The sequence below is a fragment of the Miniopterus schreibersii genome (genome assembly GCF_964146895.1).
Source record: "Miniopterus schreibersii genome assembly, chromosome: 1".
Taxonomy (NCBI): Eukaryota; Metazoa; Chordata; class Mammalia; order Chiroptera; family Miniopteridae; genus Miniopterus; species Miniopterus schreibersii.
In genome coordinates this window covers 199,023,445-199,047,313 of record NC_138101.1, presented here as the reverse complement: position 1 = coordinate 199,047,313, position 23,869 = coordinate 199,023,445, and the positions used below count along the sequence as shown (strand labels likewise).

The following is a 23,869-nucleotide window of genomic DNA, read 5'->3' as shown; positions in this document are numbered from 1 at the left end:
TGAAGATAGCCTGTTCAATAAATAGTGTTGGGAAAATTGTACAGATATATGCAAAAAATAAAGCTAATCGCCTTGCAATAAGGCAAAAAAAAGATAAGAGATGTGCTATTAGTGAAGAAATAAATAAAACTGTCTCTTTACAGATGACATGGTCACCTGTGTAGAAAATATATATATAAAATCAATCACTTTCCTACATACCATCCATGAACAAGCGGAACTGGAAATTAAAAACACAATACTATTTACATTAGCAAACCAATCATGAAATCCTTACATATAAATTAAACAAAATATATACAAGATTTATATGAGGAAAACTAGAAAATTCTGATGAAAGGAATCAAAAAAGAATTAAATAAATGGAAAAATGTTCCATGTTCATGGACAAGAGGACTCAATATTGTCAAGATGTCAGTTTTTTCTAACTAGATCTGTAGATTCAATGCAATACTAATGAAATTTCCAGCAACTTATCTTGTGGGTGTAGACAAACTGATCTTATTTTAAAGTTTACGTGAATAGGCAATAGAAGAGAATAGCCAAGACAATGTGGAAGAAGAAGGTTAACAGACTGGCGGAGCCTGACTTCAATACTCACTATAAGCTACAGTAATCAAGACAGTGTGGTACTGGCAAAAGGACAGACATACAGATCTATGCAACAGAACAGAGAGCCAAGAGAATAGAGAGCCAACTGATCTTTGATAAAAGAGCAAAAGTGATACAATGAAGCAGCGAAAGCAATCTTTTCAACAAGTGGTGCTAGAACAGCTGGGTATATAAATGGGGGGGGATCTAAATACAGACCTTGCACTCTTCACAGAAATGAACTCCTAATGGATCATCAATATTTGGATTGATATATTTCAAGAGTCTGTATCTTCAAAGGCATGTTTAAGAACTACTACAAATCAATGTGTTTAGGGAACTCGGTGAAAAAGGTGAAGGGATTAAGGAAAGAAAAAACCCTCATAGACACAGTATGGTGACTACCAGAGGGAAAGGGGAAGGGAGGTAAAAGAAAGTAAAGGGGAGATAAATGGTGATGGAAGGAGACTTCACTTGGTGGTGAACATACAATACAATATACAGATAATGCATTGCACAATTGTACGCCTGAAACCTATATAATCTTATTAACCAATGTCACCCTAAGAAATTCAATAAATATCAATTTTTAAAACCTTTTAAAAAATGGATCATAGACCAAAATGCAAAATTTAGAACAATAAAAGTCCTATAACAGAATAAAATCTAGATGACCTTGAGTTTGGGAATGACGTTTTTTAAAAAAAAAACATCAAAGACACAATACATTAAAAAAAATAATTGATAAGCTGGACTTAATTTTCTTGTCTACAAAACAAAGTGTCAAGAGAACAAAATACAAGTCACAGAATGGGGGCAAAAATATTTGCAAAAGATACATCTGATAAATGGCTATTATTCAAATCAGATAAAATCCACAATAAAAAAACAAACAACCCGATTAAAAAATGAGCCGAAGACCTTAACAGACACATCGCCCTCCTTAATGTAGATATTTTATGCTTTCATTCATGCATTAGTTTACTTGGAAAAGTATAATCTATGCTCAAGAACTTTAATAGACCCAAAACAGGATCTGACGCTTCCTAACGTCTGCTATAAGCTCATTTCCCACAGAGATAATAGGGTAATTTTCCTTCCCTAATGGATCTCACAGCTACCGGGCGTAATCAACATTCTTAATTCAGACACTCAAGGACGCTCGTCTGTGGTTTAGGCTTGGCACTGTTTGTCTTCATTCATTTCCCCATTTATTTATTGACTCATTCATTGATTCACTAACAATAACAAAATGGACGCATAAAAATCCCCCAAATCCCAGTAAGAACCTTGAAATTGCTGAGATCAACGAAGAATCTCTATGGCAGACAATGCATACTTAAATTCCTGCTCCTTAGAAACCCTGTGCTCGCTGCTGATCCACGCTCAGTCCTTGTTTAATTTGTCCACATTTTAAATACGGTACAACAATGACCATGGACACACCATCTTACTCCAGAACAAGACCCCTGACACTAACTGTCACCTTCTTACATGCTCCCTTTAAAGAGTCAATAGCCTGGATCACATGTGAAGATTTAAATTTGCTGAGGTCAAAACCAAAATGAAATAGTAATCGCCCCTGAGAGCGATGGACGGGCCCTCCATCTAATTTTCCTAACAGGCTCCCTTCTGCTGAGTTGCTATAATCTAACTTCCTTTTAGTTCATAATATGTAACTACCCTCTGCTAATCAATGGTGCTTTCTATTTTCTTTAAATATGTACCCATTAAGTTTTTTGAAATACTGAAACTCATAAACGAACCCCCAAAATCAAGACCATGAACTTCGAACTTTGACTATTCCTCAAATCTGATTCAACACTTTGTACCCACAGAAATGACAGCCAAGATGTTCATCAATGGGGAATAATTAAGTCAGGAATGATGTATCCCTTGTGCGGCATAAAAGCGAATTTTAAAGAATTTAACAATATAAAGTTACATTTTTCAAGGGATATTAGTAAGGCTGCACGAGATTAATAGTAAACCTTGATGCAAGCTACGTTTTAACCAATGGCCCAAGAATGCCTGACATATTATTTATTGACTTTCTCTAACGCCCAGCACGAGAATAGGAAATGACTGCAACAAGTATCCTTCCCTGCACTCTAATAACGGCATCACTTGTGCAGTGCTGGATAAAGTTAAATACTTTTTAGATGGCATAATTTCACCAATAGGCCAGGCTAGACCCTACTTGATGTATTTATTTATTTATATAGTTTTATTTATTCATTTCTTGTTGTTCTCATGATTAATTTAAACATCAATTTATTTTCTCCAGAGAAAGCACACGATCAACCCATCAACAGCCCTAACTGCAAGTTACAGCGATCCTGAGAAAGACGAATGAAGGCAGAGGTAACACGCTACCCGATAGCAAACTACACTACAAGGCTACGGTACTCAAAGCAGCAGGGCACAGGCATGGAAACAGACTCACAGGTCAACGGAACAGGCGAGAAAGCCTAGGTGGTCAGTATGTGAGAGAGGGGCAAGAGCATACAGTGGGGGAAAGACAGCCGACTCAGAAAGTGGTGCGGGGAAAATGGATGGAAACAGGCCGAAAAATGCAACTAGATGGCGTTCGCACACCGCACACGGAAGCACTGTTCAACGCACCGCCCCGCGCAGCAGGCACAGACGGAATGAGCACCGCCACCCATCTACACTCGCTCCCGAGCCGGGGTTCCCAGGCTCCTAAATCTTCTCTGAGGATGGGGTTCACAGACGGCGTAGGGTGCGCCGAGAAGCATTCGTCCAAGATGTACACCAATTAATACATTTACTGGCTCACTAATGTTTCTCTCATTTAATTACTCCAAGGATAATTTCATCATTTATTCCTTTTTTAACAAAAAAGAGTAAAACCCACCAGGAATCCAGAATTGAAATACCATTTCATGCAACTGCTGACGAGCATTTTGCCCAAAGGGAGGTAAGTCTCCTTTCTTTTCATTCATCTAAAATGAATCAATCCTTATGTTCATTTCATGACACCTACTACTCACTGACTCATGCTCTACCTTCTTTAGTTTTATCAATTTTTAAAATTAAATTTATTGGGGTGACATTGGTTCAAAAGATAATATCGGTTCCAAGTGTACATTTCTATGACACATCATCTGTACGTTGCATTGTGTGCCTGCCATGCAAAGTGAAATCTTCTTCCATCACCATGTATTTGACCCATTACCCTTCCTATCCCCCACCCCCTTTCCCTCTCGAAACCACCATAGTGGTGTCTGTGTTCATGAGATTTGTTTGTTTCTGTTCTTGTTTGTTCATTTGTTTCTTTCACTTTTATACCCCACATATGAATGAAATCAATATGGCCCTTAAATTTTGCTTAGCATGATATTCTCAATATCCATCCGTGTTGTCACAACCGGCAATATTTCGTCTTTTTTATGGCTGAGTAGTATTCCACTGTATATATGTACCATGTCTTCTTTATCCATTCATTTATTGAAGGATATTTCTTTTAAATAACTGACCCAAATATGAACTCATTCATTCATTCATTCATTCCCTTTTAACAATACATTCAAAATAAATGCAAGCTAAGACACTGGACAACAATATTGACTAATTCTAATATCTGTACATATGTTCATTGTAAACAGAGCCAACATGGTGAATCCATTTTTCTTTCATTACAGTCAGTAAACAGAAATGGTGTGATCATACCTACTACTATATTAACATTAGTCTACGCTTAGTCTTCCTTCAATGAGGCATGTATTTAAACAATTATTTTTCATGGAAATGATCTGTTCCTTTTTAAAATAAAACCAATGACCAGCAACCCACCACCAATCCAAAACAACACGGACTCTTATGGAATAGGGCAGATCCTTTAGGGAAAACAGTAAGAGAGACTTGGTCTATTAAGGATAGAAACTCAGTGCTTTGGGAAACAACAGAATTAATAATAATAACCTGTTCCATGGCAGGCCTGTGTCATTGGCCATCACGGTACATCTCACGCACGCCGAGAACCAAAGCTCAAGGACCGGAGACTCCTAACTTGCTGCGAGCCCCTCTCCCTCACAGAAAATAACTAGATGTCTTTTCTCTAATGGACCTCAAAGTTACAGAGTTTCATCAAAACTCTGAGTTCATGTCTCAGAAACCTCACCCTTGGTCTACACTGGGCATCTTGTTCCATTCTTTAGGCAATATCTACTCCTTTATGTATTGATTCAGAAGTAGTGATACAATAAAACCTCATGAATCAGAAAGCCCATGTACAACATCCTTAACTCATTAAAAACTGTCCAAATGCCCACACCCCACAGTGCGGATAGATGAGGGCTCTCTGCCGTGCCTGTGTGCGTGTGTGCGTGTGTGTGCGCGCGCTTTTTGCACACATAAATCAATCAACATCCTTGCTGCGCATCGGTTCCATTGGTCCCTTTCTTGGCTCTCTGTCATTTAAAGATGATGTAATGGAGACCCAGGTTGCATCGTAAGCCTACTTCTAACTGGACCACCGCCGAGTCTGCCCACCTTCCTCCTGTCCCCCGCAGGGACTTGGCCTAAATTTTCATCAACAGAGAAGCGCTGCAATGGCCTGCGAGGCGAAAACAAAGCACCACGGGGGCGGCCCTGACCGGAGGAAACACCTCTGGGCTTTCTCACTGGGTGTTAGTTGTACTGAATCTGATTAACCAGGGATCCCAATGGGGGTCTCGGCTGCTGTTCTTTGGTTTTACTCATTAACATTTTCATTTATTACTTTGAGAAATTCAAGCGACGCGCAGAAACCAAGCGGCCAACCCAGGAGCATGAGCTCTTGTTACTGTACTTACTTGGGTGTCTTCTCTCCTTACCCAGTTTGCAGAAGCCAAGAGCGTGAGCCTGGGAGGGTGATGAAATCATCTGTGGTGTGTTCACGTGGGAACACTATGAACTTGCAAAAGAAAGAAACAGCCTAGAGTTAGATATTTTTAATGGAAGTTAGTCTTACAGTATCAGATTAATTATAAACTTGGTTCATTTCCTAAACTCACCATTGCCCAAGATTTATACACCTTATTTTATTGACTTCTTTCATTCTTATTTTTAACTAATTTGATGAACCTGAGGATGAGCCTCATTTCACATGACATGCCCCACACTGCCCACCGCTTGCCCTCCCTTAGGTAACCGTTGGAGACATAATCATATTACTCATTAACTTATAACAGTGTATAATTGCTTTCACTTGAAAACCAAAAATACCAACAACTGTCTGCAGGCTCACTACCCACAGAAATCACTGACTATCTCTCTTTTCATGTGCTTTGGTTTTTAAATAAGTTAGTGAACACAATGGGCTTAATCCTGACTGGTGTCATATGTCGCATTCTCAACCCTGGCCCCTGCTTGCTTCTTTCCAGCAAGCTTTATAATTATCTGTCTTTGTAAACATTTCTTTCTTATTAATAAAACCAACCACCGGCCACCCCCGCGGGCCTGGATAGCAACAGGGACACTAACGTCCAAAGGGGACAACAGGTCTTACCTGTTGGATGGGAACTCGCTGTAAACAAACATATCACTAATAATTCTTGTTTCATGGCACTCCCTCATAAACGGCCCATGCGAACCTCTTAGGCTTCTTGCATTAACTCACTTACATCAACACAACCCCCACCCAGGGACTACAAAGGCCCAAGAGCCAGATCCCTCAATGGCTGGGACTTCTGCTCTGAGCTGTCCCCTCAGAGGCCTCTTTCTCAAGGACCTCAGAGTTTAGGGTTTCAGCGACACTCTTGGTCTCACGGTTCACACATCCTTGATCCAAGCTCAACGCTTTCCTTCATCTATTTATTTTTACTTTCTTTACTTAGACTATTTATATGTTATTTATTATTTCATTCACGGATTCACTGATAAAATGTTGATTCCAGAGTCACAAAAACCCAAAAATAAAAAATATCTCTTAATACTGCAGAGAGCTATTTACAGGTTTATTTCCCACAGAGCTAATAAATGAGCCTCTTTTTAACTGGACCTCCGTGTTGCAAACAGGGATAGTCAGTAATCTTGCTTCATGCCCATCCCAAGGATTTTACCAACTCTCTATTTGCTCAACATTCATTTAATTTCTTCATATTTTAAAAGTATGAACCTGGCATCTTACCCCACAGTTAGAACACTGATAATATTTCTAGCTTCCTAGGTGGTCCATTCTCAATGATTTAACAACCTAGAACTTTATCAAGAGAGTAATATTTTTCAATGTAGCACAAAATAAAGTGGAATATTATGCAACCCTGAAAATGAATGTAAAACCCTCTAACTCTGCTTTTAATGTGCCTCAGCTGTCCTAAAATGGATTAACCTTGGTCGGTGGTTCATTTCCACCCCCACGCATCCCCACTCATCCCATGCATGACATCCTGACTTCATTCCTCTGAAATAACCCATGGACCACATGAAAAACACCTGCAGACCAAGAACATGAACTTTACTTACATGAGTCCCTTGGCCCCTTTTCCACAGAAGTGACAACCAAGGTGCCAACTGAATAAATGGGTGGGCATAATGAATCTGTGGAGTAAAAGGCAGTTTTTAGAAAACCCAAGTAGAGAAGATGTTTTTAAAGAAAACTTAGCCCCCCTCTCCGTACCAGATTTGTCACAGACCTTGGTTTTCATCACATCCCATGAGCCCAAGAATGGTCCTCTTTTCATTTAACTCAATTAGTAATATATATACAACATGACAACGGCTGAATCTACATCCCAGCTGAAGAACTGTGCCTGTCCCAAATTCTGTCTTAAACCTGCACACGCAGGTTCCACAGGTAAGAGCCTGGTTTATCTTGGATATGGGCACTCCCTCATAAGAATTAGGTAAATATACATCTTTGTTTCCTGACATATTTCCATCAGTGATCCATGCCTGACCCTACTTTAGGAAGTTATTCATTTCTTTGTTTATTTTTTATTTATTTACTCATGAAATGACTTGCTCCTATTTTCACTTTTTAAAAAACAAATGCAAAATGATCTAAAATAGTTTCACAGGCAAGTGTCTCTATGCTCTTTACCCAAAGTGGGCAGAGCCCAATACCCTTTAGGTACATGGACATCAGACAGAAGAATGAGATTAATGAACTTTTTAAATGACATAGTATCCTCATTGTTTGCCCTCTTTTGAAACAATCTCTTGTTTCATTCACTTAGAATAATATGATCAATCTTCATAAGCCTACATATCCTGGGACAGAGTCCTAAATAACATGAACACCGGCCCACAGAAAAACAACTACAGGTGTTTTCAAAAACCACACCGATTGCGAACTGATTTAATCATAAAGCTCCCTTCACATTGGGCCATCCCTTGGTCTTTAATTGGGTAGCTCTCGAATTGACTGTAGATTTTGTTTCCCTTTTCTTAATAAAATTCACCACCACCAACCCAGAAACAGCTCCGGCTCTTACATACATCTGCCCAGGTTTCTGATCAACGTGGTAAAAGCCCCGACTCTTCGCTGATGGAAAACCAGCTCCTGGGGAAGCATCTGAGGACCGTGTGCATCTCAGACACTCTCCCCGCTGGCCACTGCCTAGCCCGCGTTTCTCTTTCTTCCCTGTGTCCCCTTATCTGCCCATGGACTGACCCACTACGGAAAGTACCCGTCCCTAGGCTCCCCACGGCCAAGGGCAGGCGGCCTGAGCTCCTGACCTCAGCTCCAGGCTCCTGCCCCATCAGGCGGGAAATGACGTTTTGAATAATGAACCTCAGAGTCACGGGGTCTCCCCAGGGCTCCACACTGGCCTAGGCTTCGGGCGATTTTCTCGTACTCGTTTATACATTTGTTTATTGATTCACTCATTGATTGAGTAAAAATTGCTTAATATCAGTGAATCACCCTAAATCAAGAACTACCATCTGCCATCTGCCTAATTTCTCCCCGAACCAATCAACCGGATCTCTTCCTGCTGTGGGCCTCACTGATGCCCACATGGGGTCAATCAATAGTCTTCTTTTTTTTTTTTTCTTTACAGGTCCAGGGTCAGGGTCAGGGTTGGGGTAGGGGTGAGGGTTAGGGTCAGGGGTCAATCAATATTCTTTAGGCAAACCCACACTCATCGCGGCCGTGCTGGGACCGCCTTCTTTAGTCTTTCTTTAATGTATTAAAACTTTAAACATGTAACCAAAAATTCCCAGAATGCCTCATCTGACACCATTAACAAGGTTCCATCTTTCTTTGTGTTCCCTCAGTAGGTTAGGAACCTAAATCTTGAGCAGCAGCGGGATGTATAAATCAGCAGTGGGGAAAAACCAAAGGAAATGTTAAGCAGCTGTAAAGGAGCCAGCGAGGAGACCCTGCCCTGGTCTACTGGCCCTCGCTCGGTCACAGTTGGGTTAATCGCACGTTCACACATTTCACCAGTGCTCTTTCGTGACTCCTTCATGTATTTAGCTATTTGCTTATTTAATTAGATTAGACATGGCTTAATTAAATCCTATAGTTTTTAGAAGACAATTAACAAGAGTAAATCCACCAACGGCCCAAACTAAAACAATATAACATGAATTTACCTGCGAACCTTCAACTATAGATTGGAGCCTAGACTTTATATCCTTTATATGGACACCAAATAAACCGGTCAAAAACTCTGATTAAAACTAACCTCTCTCAACTTGTTCACTCCTTACAGAGATAACCAACTAGATCTTTGTTGTTATTGAACTCAATGAATAAACAGGGTTAATAATTCTTACCACCTGACAGACTCAACATGGGTCCCCCGCAATGTTCTTACTTATGTAAATGCCTTCCCGTTTTAGAAATTAATGCCTGCACTTTTTTTAATGGACTCAATGCTTCAAAAACATATTAGTAATAATTTTGCTTGATGACACACACTCATCAATGGTCCGCCCTCGCAGAAAGTTCTACTGGACTGCGCCCCTTTTTACCCTGTGCTCTGTGGTAATAGCCTAGCACTTACTCTAATGAAGCCGAATGGGGTTAATCACCATTTTTGATCACTGGACCAAGCTGCTACTTTTCGGTTTTATTTGATCATTTCTAAATGATAAGTCCAGTCTCTCACTCCATAAGTCCAACATTACCTGGCATCTCCCTCTGCGCTCCTCGCTCAGAAAGTGAACAGCCTGGGTCTTTATCCCTGGAGAAACGTCTACATAAACGATGCACGTCAAGGGAATGAAAGGGGCGAGGTTGCTGCTTGGAAGTCAAGAGCACAGAACTAAATTAACGATAATCCTTTAATCCCGGGGTCATTCTCCTCGCCAGTCTATGTTTTGGCCTTTCTTGTATTGTAGACATTCATGTAATTATTTATTTTTGGTATCAAAATCAATGTCCAAAACATAATCATGCAAAAACAAGAACAGTGACCTCCTCCTTACCCAACACAATTTTTAAATACACCTTGGACAAACAGGACTAGAATAATCTTAATTCTGGGATAACAAGATATTGCCACCATTGCCCTCTCTCGTTTGGTTCATTGATTTGCTCACTCATTCATTCATTTACTTACTTATGGAAATTTCCAGCCAAAGATTTAACAACATCCACTATTACTTATATTTTCCTTACATACTTTATTCAACCAGTAAGAGTCAAAACCCTCATAAATATTGCCTGGTTAAATAAACTACCGTGTGTCCATTTTGTGCGGCAGGAAGCAACGCCTTAGGAAACGAACACCCTGGATCATTTTTAATGTTTCTTTTTTGGTCAGAACCATTGTCCTCATTGGTCTACACTCAGCGCTTTTAAATTTATGTATCCCTTGTAAAAAAAATCATAAAAATACCAATGAATCTCATCCAACAAAAAGAAAATTACCAATATCTGTCAACTGTAATTGAAAAAAATGATAATAAAAAATTATCAGTACCTTATGTCTCTCTATGTGCCCCTTTCACACTGATTTGACAGCCTAAAGGTCATCAATAGGAAAGTGTTTATTTAAAACTTAGTGTATAAATTAATGGTATGATGCTATTAAAATCAATCAAATAGGGTAGAAATTTTTGTATCAATGTCCCTCCAATTTACAGAATTGTGCAATCATAAATCTTGGGCCATGATACATTGTCCATGCTTAACTTTCTTTGATTTATGTATGTATTTATTTTTTTAATTTATTTTTTATTATAGTTGACATACAATATTATGTTGCAGGTGTACAACATATATTAATTTTTAATAAGTCAATAAACATACATGAATCCACCATTCAACCCAGGAAAACATAACATTTATATTTACATTAACATATGTTACATATATGTATAATATAGTTATCCATATACACATAAAGTTAATATAATTATGTATACAAGGTGCCCCAAAAAATGTATATACACTTTAACAGCTGATAGCTCCATTCTGAAAATGAAGTATATTTTAAAAAACACTGCCTTTATAATTATTCAAAGTGCATGTACATTTGGGGGAACACCCTGTATGTATATAATTATTTCTTTTATTTGCTCTTTTCTCACACAGAGAACAGCACAGTTTTATTATGATTATTTTGAGTGACAGTTACGCCCAATGGGATCCATCACCCTTGGTTCGTGACAGTCTCACCAGCAGAGACAAGTCTCGCGCTTGGCCATCTATGGTTTCACTCTGCCCGTTCAGGTTCACCAATGCACACACGCCCATCACCCGGCCCCCCACCCTGAAACACTCACCATCTCTCCTGTTGGTTGGCTCCTGGCTCGTTTCTCAGAGGTCACAGCCAAGATTCGCACTGCTAGACCCACTCCGGGGCCTCCGTTCTGTGGAATGCAAGGCAGATAATTTAGGATCAAACCACCTCGGTGTTTGTAATGGCCATCAGGGGAGCAGCACAGGATTAATTAGTCTTGGTCTCGCCACTGGACCAAGCATAGCCCTCATCGTACATATTTTCTCATCTACTAATTTCATTGTTAAAATAAACATGCACAAATTCACCACCCAAATCAAAAACAAAAATGGCAAGGATTACAAGCATCTGTCTTGATGTTTCTTACAGTGGACCCGCCCAGGTCTTCTCCCATGGACTCAGCCTTGCAGAGTTGGGGTAATAATCTCTGAGTCCACATGCAGTCTCATTACTGTTTCCTACTTGTTTTTTGAATTGATTTTGCTTATTTCTTAAATACAACACACACATGAGCTCAGGACGAGCCCAGAACAAAAATATTGATTAATATAAATTATATACAAGGTGCCCCAAAAAAGTATTGGTTCTCTACTAATGCTTCCTGTCCACGGAGGCAAGAGTTTTCTTTTGCTCTGTTTGAAATAGCCCTCAACTGTACCTAAGCGGAATATTCTTAATCCATAATTCATAATACATAGTCTTTGGGGGTCCCCTTTCGTTTGGTCATGTTTTCTTCCTGATCTAATTCATTTTTAACTACACAGTAAATACGCTTGAAGCCACCATTCAGCCCAACACCCATGACCGTTCTACATACCTGTGGATATGCTTCCTCCCCAGTTCGAACAGCCTGGAACGTGTTGAGTTTGGGGGCTTGAGGTGACCCAGATCATTCGTAATCCTTGTTCCAAGACCATTCTCCCCGCTGGCCCATGCCCGGCCTCTTTGCTTCGATTCATGCATGCATTCATTATTAACTATTCAGGGGCACCCCCAAGCCCTCCCATACCTCTCCACAGAGTCCCTCCCCACCGCCAAGATTTCCCTGGCACAGAAACCTCAGTGTGCCTAGACCTTGTTGTTTGCAAATGTCAGCTTCCCAGACCTGGATTAATCACTGTCTTTTGTCCAGAATGAACTCTCACAATCGCTCTATTCGAGGCCTTGATTACATGGTTTGTTTGTAATAATAAAATTAACAACCACAAACCGCTCCAATCTTGCTCTATGCCCCGCGGTTGTGGAGAATTAATCACAACCCTTGGTCCCTGACCTGGTCCCCTCATCGTTCACGGCTCGCTCCCACATTTCATTACTTGTGAAAGAAGGCACAGTACCCAGCCTCACGCCCACCTCCATTCCTGGCCGCACCAAGACCCTTCCTGCCCCTACCTCAACTAATGACTCCCAGTCTCCAGTGTCCCCGCCCCTTCTCCTACAGATATAAAACTTTATCGCTTGTATTTATATTCTTTAAGAAGTTTCTATGGGCCAGTGGTTTGCTGGGCCTCTGTCAAGGTGGATAATTAAATATATGCTTGACTTGAGAGGTATCCATCGGGCGCTGGTACAAGGACTCGAACCTACACCCTTGGGTGCTGTCCCTATGCTCACAGGCACATGGTCAGAACACGTGTGCACACCACACCACCTGCCCGCAAACCCAGTCTCAAACCCTGACCAGCTGGGTGGCATCGGGATCTGTACTACAGTCGAAGCCCTGGGCCACCACCCCCAGGAAAACTAGCCAAGTCAGCCAGCTAAAGCCCCTCCCAATCCCGCCTCTGAACCCCTCACCCAAATCTTTGTTCCCTCTGCAGCGGCGCCCGAGCCGTGGTGCTAGACAGACAGACAGACCAGGTTCCACCCCAGCAGGCACTCATGAGCTGTGTAACTGCAGAGACGTGACCTGGCCTCTCTGTCTTGTGCCCCGACTTGTGCTGAGGACGGCGACACCCCCGTGGCTCCAAGGTGAGGGTGAATCGCACTATGGACAGTCGCTCAAGCGGCTCCCACCCAGCCCGGACCCTGCCCTGCCCCTGCCCCGGCGCCCACCCAACCCGAATCCACACGGAATGACCACCGTGCTCCTGCTCAGCCCAGCCGAGGGTTTCAGGGACAGACGGGCCTCAAGGAGGACACGGCTGGGATCTGTTCTACTTTGGACATGGCATCAAAGCTCAACAAGTGTCCTGGAAAGTAGCAGTCCAAGTATAGTCCAGGTAAAGGATTCACTTTCCAAAATGGGGCGTCTATACTGTGGGATTCTTTTTTTGGTCTTTATTGGTATTTACAGGGAGGGAGGGAGAGGGAGAGAGAGAGAGAGGGAAACATCGATGTGAGAGAGAAACATCGATTGGTTTGCCTCCCGCACACGCCCCGACCAGGGATCGCCACTCCAGCCGAGCCACGCGGCCGCGGCTCACGCCAGGAGGTCCTTGGTGTCCAGCAGCGTCCCAGAGCCAGAGGCCTCTACTCTGACCCTCCTGACACTACTCTGCCGGCTCCCGGGACAGGAAAGGTAAAGTCGATCCATAAACCTTAGCACACGTACATGACGCACGTGTGTCCAGCGTGACACAGTCACGACCCCGTCCACTGCGGGACGCTCCTGGGGAGTCACGGAAAGACCCCCGCCGGGACCCAGGCCCCGCACCTGCCTCCCGCTCGGCCGTCATCCCCCTGCGAGCCCACCCCGGCCGCGCCTCAGGTGGCGTCCCCCCAGCGCCCCCTCCCGCCCAGGTGCTGTGCGGATGGAGAGCACGGAGCTGGGGCGCGGGCCCCCCGGCAGCGGAGGGTCCTAATGCGGCGGCTGGCGGCCCCGGCACGGCGCGCCCCGCGTGCCTCGGCATACATTACCCGGCTTGATCTGGGCGCAGCGGGCCTGCAGATTAGACAGAATAATCGTAATTAGCTGATATTTATTGGATGCACACTCTCCACCAGGCACCATGCTGCCTGCTTCGCAAACTTGACAGTCCTCTGGGGTGGGTCCAATTTAACAGCATCTCCCGCCGCCCCCCCCGCCACCCGCCACCCGCCACCCGCCCCCCGCCCACCGCCAAAAAGAATGTTGTGAGCATGCGTTTGGTGCCAGACCCCGGTCTAGATGCCCAGGATTCAGCAGAGAATGAAACAGACAAAATCCTAAAAAGTAAGTACAACAGGTGGGATGGGAGACAGTGAGGACGCCAGTTGACTCTTGACTCACAGGTTGAACTGGGCTAGTCCCCCCGTATGCAGTTTCTTCAATGCATACTGTAAAGGTATTATCGCCTCCTTACGATTTTCTCAGTAACAGTTCTTTTTCTCCAGCTTACTTTATTGTAATAATACAATATAATAGACATGTAATACAAAAATATGCGTTAATCGGCTGTTTCTCTTATCTGTACGGCCCCTGGCCAGCAATAGGCTCTTAGTAGTTAAGTTTTGGGGCAACCCAAAGTTATGTACAGATTTGTGACTGTGCGAGGGGGTCAGCACCCCTAACCCCTGTGTTGTCCAAGGGTCAACTGTACGCAGAAAAACAGAACATGAAAGGGGTGATAGAAACAAGGGGAACGTTTCACTAAACACAGACATAATTGGCCCCATTTTACACATGAGAAAACTGAGCTTCAGAGAAGTTAAGTGACTTGCAAGTGGTCACCCAGCCGGGAAGATGCTGAAACACATGGCAAAGCGGGGAGGTCTGGCTGCAGAGCGCGTCCCACCCACTCAGCCTAGCGCCTCCTGTTTGTAGCCCTCGCTCTCAGATACCCCGCGCGTGGGGACACATGGGTGGGCGAGTGGGGGGCCCGCCCGCCCGCCTCCCTCTCCAAAGGCAGAGCGAACACCTGAGTACCTGTGCAGGCATCTGTAAAACGCGGGTAACGCTTCCTACCGTCAGAGACATTAAATGCCACCTCCTCGGGAATAATTATAACAATTAGAATGTCAACTGTAATGAAATATTTGAGTGCTCGCCATATGGAAGACATCGTCTTAAACACTTTAAATGCCTGACTCATTTCATCGTCAAGCACCCATTAATAAGGTACAACGGGTATCCCCTTATTACGACTGAGGAAACTGAGGCACAGCTGTGAACCACTCCGCCTGAACACACAAACCTGGGGGGGGTGACAGCACTCAGACAATCAGCCGATTGTTAAAGATGTACGTGCTGGGCTGACGGCAGGTCTGCGGGGCGCCCGGTTTCCCCGAGCCCTCTGTCTCACCCCTTCTCCCCCGCCTCGCGCCCCGGGAGGCTCCAGAATCATCTGCACACCTGGCTCCCTCAGCATCCAGTCGTAACATGAGCTGTGAGAACTTTAGTGGACTTGATTAACTGTTCTGCAGGGTGTCAGGGGCATGTGTGACCCTTGTGTGTGTGCTTGTTACAAACAGGACAGACTAGAAAAAGTGTTACTTGAGAAATAAATTTAGAGCCCAGGGGATAAGATGTCCGGCTCCCTGATGGACTAGGAGGGTGAGTCCTGCTTAGGGGGACCCCCAGGAGTATAGACCTTTTCAGGCACATTCATAAAAGCTAAGAAATAGGGAGAGGATATGTGTTGGACAGAAAAACAAGCGAGGGTTCAAAAACTAATTCCCTATTGGCTCCCTCTATGATTTGGGGCAAGTCACTTATCCTTCCTAATCCTCAGTTTTCTTTCATCTTAATGCAGGACGCTCATTGCTATCAGGGAGGGTGGCGGTGATGATTTAGATGAGATACAATTACGTCAAGTGACTAGAAAAGGCCCGAGCGTGTGGAGAGGGTCAGGGCGTCCTCATCCATCCAGGAGAGCCGGCGGAGGGGGGGCTCCCTGCTGTCTCCAGGCGCACTGTGACAGCAGCTAGGACGAGCGCTGACGCTGAGCAGCTTCAGCAGCACAGCTGGGACTTGGTCCCTGCGGACCGGCAGCCCACCTGTTGTCCCTCCGCCACCTGAGCAGACAGTGCACTCGGAGGCAGACGGAGGCAGGAGCTGCACCAGCAAGCTCAACTCAGAGGCGACCTGTTTCACCGAACCAGTAAGTCTTTGATCTTGGTGAGAACCTGACTCTCCCTCTCCTCCATCCATCCATCCATCCATCCATCCATCCATCCATCCATCCGCCTCGCACCCCTCCTTCCTCCTCTCCGTTACGGCGGGAATGCAGGCAGCCCCGGGATGGAATCCCGCGTCCCGCTCCCTCGCTGGCCTTGGGCAAGTCACTAACATCTCCAAGTCCCCCTCTGTAAATGAAGGGAAGTGAGGGGTGGCCGGCTGAGGGTTAAAAGGGACAGTGGACATACCAATGCCCGGCCTGAGCAAATGACCATTAAGTGCTCCTTCCCTCGGCTCCTGCCATCGGGCCACGACGGAGGCAGGGAAACAGCTAAGGCATCCTGCGTGGCAGAGGGAAAAGCACTTTTTAGAAATTCTCCGCGCCGTTTAAGCCATGTGCGGCCCCTGAAGCACCCGAGGCTGGCTGGTGGCCACGGCACTTTGGGGCAGTGGTCCCTCTTGGACTCCCAACGAAGAGTGCCATCTAGTGGATTGGCAACAGGTGGGGTCCCTGGTGGGTCCCGGTGGCAGCAGGGCTGTCGGCGGTGGGGCAGCCGAGCTGTGAGCCAGCCGGGAGGTCCCAGCCCCGGGACGGGTTGGGATGAATTAACCGCTTAGGGGTGGACGGCCCCGTGGCCGACAGCCAGCTCTGTTTTGCCTACACCACCAACCTCCCTTTCGGAGGTTTCCAGGGGGGAAAAATAATTCTAGCAGCCCCTGCCTGCTGAGGGTCTGGTATGTATTAGACACAGGGCTGGGGGGCTCGAGCGCGTTATCGCTAATGCGCTCGATGACCCCAGGAGAGACCCCGAACCTGTGCCAATTTCCATGCGAAATGAAACTTGCTGAGGCTGGGTACTCACTAGGGTGAGGGTAGATGCTCAGACACCTGGATCTGCAGCTGCACTTGCTCCTGTGAGCCCAGTGCCCCCCGAGAGTGCAGGACAGACTCTGGACACTGGTTTGGACAAACCGGCTGTAAAAGAAATTTATGAGTCGATTGAGGATATTTGAAAGCTGAATAAATGTTGGACTGACATTAAGGAAATGCTGTTAATTTTTAAACTGTGAGAATGGCATGTGGTTATGTTTTTAGAGCAGAGAAGATACCATTTTCAGAGATACACACTGAAAAGTGCTCAGAGACAGCGACGGGAACTGGCTTCGAAACAGTCGGGGTGGGGTGGGCGGCAGGACTGTGGGAGGGTCAGATGGAATAGGGCGGTGACCCCGACTGCAGCTGGGGGACTGCGATGGGAAACTGCAACTTGGGATGAAAATGCAAACTGTTTCTCTACTTTTTAAAATGTCTCCGAAGTAAAGGGTTTGAAAATCAACAAGTAAAAGTAGGTGCAGGGCATGAAGGCAGTCAGAGAGGGGCCCGGGGTCTCGGCTGAATCTCAAGGTGGGAAAGAGGAGCTGATGCACAGGGGACAAATGTCCCAGGGTGCAAAGGGGACAAGAGGGGGTCCAGGACCTGGGGAGCAAACCATTCCAAGCCGGGTGGGCTCCTTCAGGCCGTCCTCCTTACTCAGACCCTCCCAGCCCCTGTGAACCCTCAGGCCCTCCCTGTCCACCTCCCCAGACAACCTTTCTCCATCCCAGGGCCTCGTGCACCCCCAGGTCTCTCTACCTCTCTCAGACCCTCCCCAGGTACCCCACAAAACTTCCAGCGACGCTCCTCCAGGGCCTCTTGCCCCCTCCCTGGCGCCTGAACCTTCTCACCGGCTCTAAAAGGGCCTGAGAGGCCCCCCCCTCCCCAGGACAGAGCGGGCCACCGGGCGAGTCCTTCCCTGAAACCAGCACAGCTGGGCTGGGGAGGATTCGGCGGCGGCATAACTTCCAAAAGCTTTTTCTTTTTTTTTTTCTTTTTTTGCTTTTTTGCGGGGAAAAGAGTTGGGGTTTTTGCCCTAAAATGATGGGCCAAGCTGCCCTGGTGTCCTCAGGCCCTCTCTCCCCAGGCCCTCCCTGGCCCTTCGGTGCACCTCCCCAGGACAACTTTCTCCATCCCAGGGCCTCCTGCACCCCCAGGTCTCTCCACCTCTGAGCCTCCCTCTCTCCTACCAGTCAAATCACAGCAAAATGTCTCACACTGGACCCCGGGGCCACAGCAGTCTCCCCAGGTCCCCGGGACCACCACGCTCTCCACCTCCCCCTCTCTCTGGCCCTTCCGCAGCTGCTGAACCCTCTGCACCCTCGGTTTCCTGGACTCCTCCCTCCACCACCCCTCATTTCCCACTTTGGAGAACCGGCCCGGACAGCTCCTCGGACCCTCCCGCAGCCTGCTGCATTGCAGCGCAGCCCTGCAGGGAGGGGCGCAGCCCGAGGCCACCCCTCCAGCGGCCCCAGCCCAGGGCAGGTTGGCCCCCCTCAAGCTTCTGACGCAGTTAAAAGCGTCAGCATAAAAGTAAAAACAAAACGCCAGTCCCTACTGACTGTCTCCCCCCTCCTCAATTTCCGGGCTTAAAATGTGTCCCAGGCAGCCCCCTTGTGGCACTTGGGGGCGCCACAGACTCTCGGCTGGCGTCGGGAGAGTTCAGACCGTCTGCTTCTACTGCATCGTGAGTTGGCACAAATCTTAAACGACCCAGGACTGCCTGAGGCAGCAGCCCCTCCCCTCCCTCCTCTGCCCGCAGCCCCCCTTCTTCCCCGCTCCTGCTCCCCTCCCTCCCGCAGCACCGAAGCCCTCCTGTTGAACACTGCTGTTCTGACAGGCAGACAGGTGTCTGCAGACCGTAGCAGTGGTGGGGGGCTGGAGAGGAGGTTGGGAGCACAGGGGCTCTGCTTGCAATGATGTAGTTTCCATCTCTCTCCCTCCCAGGTAGGGAAACTGAGGTGCAGAGGCTCAGAGTGGCTGTCTGCGTCAGAGAAGGGGCTGGGGCACCTCTCTCCACGACTGGATTCTAGTGGGGGGCACTTCCCTGCGGTGAGGGGCTGCCCTGCAGATGGTCCCCCCTTGCCTGAGTCAGCCAGCCAGCCCTCCGCCCCTCCCCTTCACCAGGCAGCTCTAGGGGGGCCTCCCCGGATGTGCTCTGTCCTCTCTCACTCACTGTCCACACAAACAAGCTGCAACTCCCCCCCCCGCCCCCGCCCATCTCCATCTGCAGTCTGCTTAGAGGTGGGCAGGGCCCTCCCCACGTCAGGTTAATAATGCCATTTTCATAAGCCTCTGCCCATAGGTGCTACCACCTAATTCTGAACCTGCCCTTCAAACGGATTGGGCCACAGAGGAGCTGGGATCTCAAGCACCGCTGGGAGGTGCTTATAACTAATCAATCCATCCCTGCCCACCCACGTCCCCCCAGCACTCAGCACAGCCTCGCTGAGCTGTCTTCAGCTGCAGGGTGTGGTGGGAGCCTCAGACCCAGTAGGGTTCCATCCCAGCTTGGCCTCTCACCGGCTGAGAGACAGTGAGTACGGGACCTCACCTTTCCCTGCCTCGGTTTCCTCATCAACCCGGTGGGGATTCTGAGGCCAGTGCTCAAGAGTTTCTGCCGGGGAGAGTCCTACGCAGCCAGCCCTGCTCAGAGCTTGGCCCCTACATCGGCTCCATAAATCTCAACTGCCATCACCCCCCCCCTTGATCACTTGATTTACAGTGACTCACTCCCTGCCTCTTTCCCCCACCAGACTGTGCTTCGAGGACAGGAAGCCAGCCGGCATCCAGCCAGCCTTCGTGTCCAGCTTCCCACTCTCTCCCACTCGGGTCTGGGCCCGGGAAGGTAGGTGCACCGTGGTGGCTTGGGGGAAAGTGCATGGATGGGTGACTGTATCCCAAAGCCAGGCTTCTCTTTCCCAGACACCTCCTGTCTACCCTGGTCCTTCTAGGAAGCTAGGAAACTGCAAGAAAGCTGTTTCTTTCTGCCTTGCCCCCCGGTGCCTCGGGCTGCTACATACAATGCAAGTTCTTGCTTTATTAAGGACAGATGTGGGATTGCGTGTCATTTTTACCGTTTATTGCATCTACTGTGAGCTCACAGGCCAAGGGCTGCCTCAGGCTGCCTGGGGTTGACTTTGTGAGCTTGGTTAAGCCGGCAGAGGGGTCTCTACCCGGCCAGGGACCCCTCTGCACTGGGAGCGAGGTCTGGGGAAGGCCAGAGCGGTTTCTCTCGGGCTACAGTGCTCCGAGCGTGCGTGAGTGCGTGTGCCTCCCTCCCCGGGTCCCGCGTCTGTTCCACTAGCTGTCAGGAAGTGTAAAATGCGAGCCAGGCGACCCTTTATCTCCTTTAGTCTCACTACAAGCCGGCGGGGAGCCCCTCTCATCTCCTTTCCCGAGGAAAAACCAAGGCTCAATAAGGTGAAGGGAATTGTCGCGGTCCCAGCTAGAGATCGGGAGTCAAGCGGGGGTCCGCCTGGCGCGGGAGGCCCTCAGCCCCGCAGCGGCCGCCTGCTGGTGCCGCGGCTGCGGCCGCCAGAGCCGCGCACTGACCAGGGCCGCCCCGCGGCTCCTGCGGAAAAGGCAGGGTTTGCAGAGAGCGCCTTCTCCCTGGCAACTAGCAGAGGGGCCATAAAAAACTGAGAGGGCTCCGAAGCCGCTTAACAGAGCTCGAGAGCCGCTGGCCCCGGAGGGGAGAGCCGCGCCCTCCCCTGGGCTCCCTGCAGAACAGCAGGGCAAAGGGCTCCGTCCCGGCTCCCAAGCTGCAGGCGCGGAGTCGGGCGGGACAGGTGTAGACGGCCCGTGATCGGGACCGGGACAGGGACCGGGACCCCAAAGCTGACCCTTGATGGGGGGCTCGCTCCACCGCGCGGGAAGAAGAGGACGGGCAGGGAGCTGGCTGCCTGCAAAGCGCTGAGGGCAGAGGGGGCGAGGGGGCTGCGGGAGCCACGGAGGCAGAGGTGGGAAGCAGGGGACTGCTCGGCAGAGCGCTCGGTGTGCGAGCCCCGCGCGGGCTGCTCCGGGAGCAAGGGAGCTCCCTGTAACGGGAGGCATCCGAGCAGGGAGAGGCAGGCCGGTACTTGGCCGGGAGGCTGCAGCGCGGCTCCCTGCCCGGGCTGGCAGCCCGCACGTCTAGGCCTCTGAGCGGCTCCTCCGGAGCTAAGTCCCCGCGCGCGCGGGGCGGCTGCCGAGGCGGCGGCTGGGGTCAGAGCAAGGATGCGCACTTTCCCCTGCACCTTGCCCTGAGCTGAAGGGCAAAGGCGCCGCCGCTGGCTGGTGGAGCGAGAGGGAGAGGAGCGGAGAATGGGGGTGAGTGCTCGGGGCCAGCGGGGGGCGCGGGGGGCTGTCCTGCAGCCAACTCCCCATCTCAAGGGCCAGGCTACCTAGAGAGGCCAAGCGCCCACCCTGGCTCCCAGGCTCAGAAAGGCTGGCCTGGGTCCTCTCAGGGGCAACAGGCTGGTGCAGAGGGTGGGGGGCAGCCTTCCCGGGGGAGCAGGGAGTAGGAGGGGGGATCCACTGAGCCGAGGGGCTGGCCGGTCATGGGAAAAGCAGGGCCCCTTCCTCAAGCATGGGCCACAGCCACCAGTTCGGCCGGCTGCTGGACCGTGACTTGGATGCTCTGGGGACTCCTGAAAGCCCCTCACCCAGGACACGGCCGAGGGGCCTGCATGGTGATGAATGAGTCCAACCCTGGAGTCTGGGGCTGGCTCTCCAGGTCCATTCATGGGGACTCAGTTCCCAGGAACTCCGGGTGGATGGGGCCTTTATCAGGGGACCCCCGCTAGACGCGGCTCTGTTCTGAGGTTTCTAAAGGAGTTTTCTTGTCTTTGTTCCCAGTGCAGGCACTCGGCGTGCGTGCGTGTGTGTGTGTGTGTGTGTGTGTGTGTGTGTGTGTAACAGGCTGGCAGAGGGGCCAATCCCAGTTCCTTGTCCCTGAAATGACCAGGCTGCCTGCCCCAGCTCACCCTCGGGGGCAGAGATGCACCTCTGAGGGGTAGAGAGATGTGGGGAGGTTGGGGACACCAGGGACGCAGGGACATAGCACCTTGACACTGCTGTCTAATGGTCCCAATCCTGACAAGCCGACCTGCCAGGGCCCCTTCGATCCGTCAGCTCCGGGGCCCCACAGCTGCTCGGAGCCGCCGAGGGGAGGCAGCATGGTGTTGCAGGTGGAGAGCGCAGAGCGCAGAGCGCAGAGCGCAGGCTGGCCCCCCGCAGGCAGGCCGACGGGCGCCGCGGCCCGCGTGGGTGCTCCCCAGACCGTTTCTTTCTGAGTCCTGTTTGCTGTTTTTCGTCTCGTTGCTGTTGTTTTTTAATCTAGTAAATAACTGACGTTTTGAAAATGTTTGGTAACGTGGTATTTACACGTGTGTTACAGCCACTGCGGCATTACGTGGGGGGGGGTGGAAAAAGTCACGTAAGAAATTATGCAAAGAAAGGTTTCTGGTTGGGGTAGCTGGTGGCTCAGAAGAGCACTGAGAATATCCTGGGTGTGGATGTGAAGTCACCTACCTGGGTCCCTCGCCAGCCAGAGAGGCCCCAGGGCAGTAAAACCTTTAGCCCCCTGATGGGCAGGCTGGCTGGGGGGGCAACTGCTCCAGACACAGGCTCCCTCACCCCAGCGGCTCCCTCACCCCAGCTGGAGAAGCGAGGATAGCGTAGGGGTGGGGGGCTGGGGCTCCAGAGGCAGGGGCCGCTCCACAAATAGCCGCAGAGAAACAACCCCGGAGTGAGACGTGCCCTCGCTCGGAGTAAACAAACTTGGGAGAGAGGGGCCTTTGTACCCGGCGGCGGCCAAGGAAGTTCACTTTTGTGTAAAAGGCAACACAACAGGGGAGTCATGCTCCCACCAGGGCGGGCTGTGCCAGGCACAAAAGCCTCCTTTAGGCTGGGCCCAGCCCAGGAGCCCTTTCTGTGAAATTCTGGAGAAGCCAGGTTTAAGCCAGAGGTTCTTCCAGGAATTATGAACCTCTGGAGACTGGAACCACTGTTCCTCCCGAGCCACCCCTGCCAAAGTCTATAAACTACAAGCCTGAAAAACCTGCCTGAAGAGCAGCCTGACATTTTATATATATTTATAAAAAGTAAAAAATAAACGATCGGCACACTTTTCAGGAGAACCCAATTAGAGCTGAGGGGGGCGGCCCCCTCCCGTGCCCCCGGGGTGCTGGGGAGAGGCCACATTTCCCTGGGGCGGGGGTCTGTGCTGGGGCTGGGGGCTCAGGGGCTTTTATCCCATTTGCTCACATTGTCTCTGGGCCTTTTTGTCTCCTCGGAGGGGCTCTGAAAGGAGCTGCCTGTCTCGGGGGGAGGTTAAGCTCTTGTATCAGGAGGGGATGGGACGGACAAGGCTGCTGTTGATTTTTGCTGAGGATGGCGAGCTGGTTACTGTGCGGGGTGATTTATTTGTGCCGTTTCCTCTTGGAGCCCCTGGGAGGTTAGGGCTACTGTTTTTAATATCAGGAAACTGAGGCACAGAACATCTCGAGGACTTAAAAAGACACGCAGACACGCAGTTCTAGGTCTAGTCCGTAGCTGGGTCTGCGTACGAGATGGCCGGTCTCTCGGGGTGCCTCATATTAACCCCCCAACCCCAGGGGAAGAAAAGGAACCAAAACCTTGAACCTTGAACGTTGGGTTCCTTTTGTTCCGCCCGAGGGCAGGTCAATCCTGTACCCCAAGGGTGATGTTGACTTGGCATCTTAGCCTTGTACCCCAAAGCCT

General features: G+C 48.9%; 1 long non-coding RNA gene across 1 annotated transcript; it reads right to left on the bottom strand.

The window, feature by feature from the left end:
• Window positions 1-2,841: 2,841 nt before the first annotated feature.
• Window positions 2,842-10,873, bottom strand: LOC308567608. The gene is made up of 3 exons (XR_014000348.1): window positions 9,673-10,873; window positions 7,060-7,134; window positions 2,842-5,509 (listed from the first exon to the last, which is right to left on the bottom strand). It is a non-coding gene; the product is annotated as an uncharacterized lncRNA (long non-coding RNA).
• Window positions 10,874-23,869: the final 12,996 nt, after the last annotated feature.